Raw genomic sequence first — 4,383 nt, forward strand, 5'->3', positions numbered from 1 at the left:
GTTATTTTCTCGCCTGGTCCATTATACTCCTGCTATGAGTGAAACCATCCGGTATTTTTCTTTCTCTTTCTGGCTTATCTCACTCAGCATGATCTAAAAAGAAATTCCTTTTAACCCAGGTTTTTTTTTTTTTTACACTTACTAATATATATGGGTATATATCAAGACCTTCAAATATAGTAAGTTTCAATAACCTGTGGGTCAAATCATGCCCAAAATTTGTTTTTGTAAATAAAAGTTAATTGAAATATAACATGCTCATTTGCTTATGCTTGTCTCTGACTGACTTGATTTTAGTGGCTGAATTGAGCCATTGCAACAGAGCCTACCAGCTCCATACCGCCGAGATATTTACTAATAAATCTCTTAGAAAAAAATATCCTGACCTCTCTGCCATCATTTCTAACATGAAGCAACATGTCATTGCACCATCATCGTTTACTTAATAATCCACACCGAGGGACACGCCAATTACGTCCAATTTTAAACCACATTTAGAAGACTCCTGGTAAGCTCAGCTCTGGATTAAACATCTTTATCTTTGTTCACATCTGTATATTCTATTAGGAAATATTCTGAGGACTGGAATTTACTAGGTTAAATTTTTTTTACTCTATTTTTTAAAGGGATTTAAAACTGTTACCATATTTTTTTCCATTTATAGAGTTTTTTCTTGTGCTAATAGCTGAGACAGAGAGTTGCCCTTTCCACTGTCCCTTTTGTTTGCTATCTATGAGGCTATATTTAGACAGCAAAGGAATTTTAAAAAAACTGCATAGACAGCCTCATGCACTAGCAAGGGGGCCATACTCCATCTCTGAGGTCCAAATTTGTAGCCTTAGGAATTTCTGGAAATAAGACTGAGATATGATCCTGCCCTCCCCATTGCTGCTTCCCCAATGGTTTCATCCCCAGCTTGATTCCCATCACGATCAATCACAATCATCACAAAACTACCCTCATTTAAGTATGTAATTGTGCAGACAGTTCAGACACGACTAGATGGTCAGTATTTTTGATGGTTCAGTGGGGAGTTTCATGTCTCATCTTTCATGAACTCATCACAACACCCACAGTGGTCTGTTCGAATCTATGGGCAATGGATGCCTCTTCAGGGGTGACAGTTCCCCCTCCTGTAGAGTCTGGTCTGTTTTAGATTCCTCTTAGACCAGGCCTGAGAGGTCTTTGAGCTTCTGCCTAGAACTGGATCTAAGCTTTGAGCTCCTCAGAACCCTATTTGTACCCTGAAGGTGCTGGGCATTTCATCTTCTGTGTCCTTTATGACTTCCCACAATGCAGGGAAGGGGCCGACCTACAGAAGAACACGAATAGGGAGACTTTCCCAGCCCCTTCATTTCCAGTTTCTTCCTATGGTACTAAAATCACACTTATGTACACACAGGTGCACACACATACATCAGATAATAACATTTGATTTTGTATGTAATCTTGACTTACTTTACTAAAGTGCCCTGAAGTTTTGTTGATTTTTCTTGTCTGCTTCAATTGAAATTCAGTGAGTAGGAGAATTAGAGAATTCACACAATGGAACACTGCACAGCTATCCAAATGGCCAAACTACTGGTAATAAAATAATGTGGATGAATCCAAAAAGGCTTATGCTAAGTGAAAGGAGCCAGACAGAAAAAAGAGTAGCTTCTGTAATGATTCCATTGGCACAAAACTGTAGAAACAGTGGAACTAGTCATAGGAAATAGATTAGAGGTAAGCAGAGGGCTGGGCTGGGCTGGATTGACTGAAAGGGGTTAGGAGTTAAATACTGGGAGTGACGTACAGCTTTTGTTTTGAATTGTGGGGTGGTAGCATACATGTATAATTTGTCAAAACTTGTTGGACTGTACTCTAAATATATCTACCTTTTACAAGTAAATTTCAGCTTAGTAAAGTTGATTTGTAACAAACCAGGTAGAAAGGTGATGGAGAAAGAAGTGGGTTGACTCATGAAGGTCTGGTTCAGACATTTGGGCTGGTGGTGGTGGCTATGGATGTGAGGAGACCCCAAAGGAGAGGGACAGATGTGGGTGATGGAGGGAGAGGAGCAGTGCCAGTTGGTCCGCCAGAATGTCAACCATGACGTAGAGAGAACAAGTTTTGGACGGGACACCGAAATTTTACCCTTCTGATGAGGGTAGACACCGCCTAGTATCTATGGGTTTGTTCAACAGAAATGGAGAGAGAGGACAAGAGGAAAGAGCAAGTTTCCATCCCAGAGAACAGATGTGCTGAAGCCTTCTGAATTTAAATCTGAAATTACGGTTATTTGAAGGGTAGCCCACTGGCCAGAACTATGATATCACCTATGTGTTTGCTGAAATGCAGACTTATTCTATACTCCAGACCTGTGGGGTCATAGCCTGATTTATTTCAACAAAGACCCCCAGCTGATGCTTATGCACATTCGAGTATGAGAAGGATTCTTTTACATCAGCCTAAATCCTGCCCTTTCTTTTCATCGATTTCTTGCCAGAATCCAATGGAGGGAATAAAGAAACACGGGTAGCTGAAGCCAAAGATTACATCATCAAATCCAATGCCTTTCTCATTTTTAGTTAAAAAAGAAAAACTATTGCATGAGAAGAGAGCTAAGAAATCTTAACTCAAATGTTTCCATTTATTCAACAGGCTTCAGTTGCTTCTGGGAAGTTTTCAAGGTTTATTTAGACTGGAAACTAAATTTTTGTACACAACACAGACAGCCAAGTTCTATTTCAATTAGGAACTGCTTGAGGAATCATTTCCTGCCCTGCTTGTGTAAAACAGGCCTTTGTTTGCTCAAGAGACCTGAAGCCTTCTCCTTGAATTCTTGCAGACAAACTGTCCATTGGGGACTTGGAACTCTGAGGATTCGCATGCAGCAGCTGTCTCTCTGACACCTGGCAGCCGCTTTTGCAAATGTAGTGGCTTGTCCCTGGAGAAGTGGGCAGGTAAGCAAGCAGATCAGAAAGCTTTCCAGGCTCGTCCATGCCTGAGACTCACTGCTGCGCGGCGTGAGCTGGGAGATGGCCCAGGGCATCCGGTCTATTTGCTTGCAAGATCAGTTTGTTGGTGAATCTCTATTAACGTTCAGACAGGTTGTTGTAGCAACGATGGCAAATGCCTGGGCTTCAGGCACAGAGCCACCCGCGTTATATCCCAGCCTGCCACTTCCGCTCCTGCCACCCTAAACCAAGTCTTTTGTTCCACATGAAAACGAATCACAGGAAACAGGAGCAGCCTGCCATTTTGATTCCCTTCTCCTGGCCTCCCCTTTAATTCTCCAGCCATTTGCAGGCACTCTGACTGCCAAACCTCCTCATTCACTAGCTCCATCTCCTTCAGGTGCTCTAATACCCTGCTCCAGGAAACCGCCCTTTTCCTCAGCTTGTTACTCATTTTCCTTCTTTCTAGCTCATTCTCATGCATATAAACAAGCTATCATTTCTTCCATTTAAAACATATAAATGTCTTTTAATGCTGCTCATTCTCTGGCTCCAAATCATTTTTCTGTTCCTTTTGTGGTAAACATCTCGAGGAAACTGTCGGTGGTCAGCGCTCTTTCACATCTTTCATCACTCCACTCTCCTCAGTCTTGATCTCTAAGATACCAACAGAATTGTCTTGTGATCTTTTCAGGCATCTCTTTGCTGCTCAACCAGTGCTTCTTTTGTGTAAACCATTCTTTCATGTTTGAAACGCTCTGTTTACTGGAATCTGAGTTCGTGGTCGCCTGACTTTCTTTTATTTTCATCACTCTTTCTCCCTCTCCCTCTGTACTTTACAGTCCCAAGGGCTTCTCTACTGACGTGTATCCCACTTTAAATAGAATCAATCAGATAAGCCTTTAACCAACGACTCCATAATTTACATCGAGTCTGGGTCTCTCCTCTGAGCTCAAAGCTCACGTGTACACTGGAGCTCCAAGTGTATTTCAAACGGTCCATGTTCTAGATGATTATCCTACTTTTCTTTCTTTTAGACTTTCTCCTGGGAATGCTGTTCCCAGTGCAGCAAACATTAGCTCCACCTTTCTTCAGCTTCCCAAACGTTTTTTAGTCATCCTCTACTCCTCACTTTCTCTCACATCTGACCCCTTTCAGCAAACTGCTGGTTTCTTGCTTCCAATATATCCAGCATGTGATGCCATGTGTCCATCTCAGCTGCCCTGTTTCAAGTCCTTGACATGTCATGTTTCAATTAGTGCAATAGCTTCTCACAGATCTTCTGCTTTCGCCTGGCCTCTCACTGCTTCCATCTAGTGGTGTCCACATGGCAGTCAGAATGTTCCTCGTAAAGGTACAAATAGAGGCTGCCCTGGTGGTGTAGGGGTTAAAGACACAGCATGATTGAGCTATTGCCATCCACTGCTACATGAGTTTGATCCCC

This window comes from Condylura cristata, unplaced genomic scaffold, assembly GCF_000260355.1.
Source record: "Condylura cristata isolate star-nosed mole 26May11 unplaced genomic scaffold, ConCri1.0 scaffold00033, whole genome shotgun sequence".
NCBI classification, from domain to species: domain Eukaryota; kingdom Metazoa; phylum Chordata; class Mammalia; order Eulipotyphla; family Talpidae; genus Condylura; species Condylura cristata.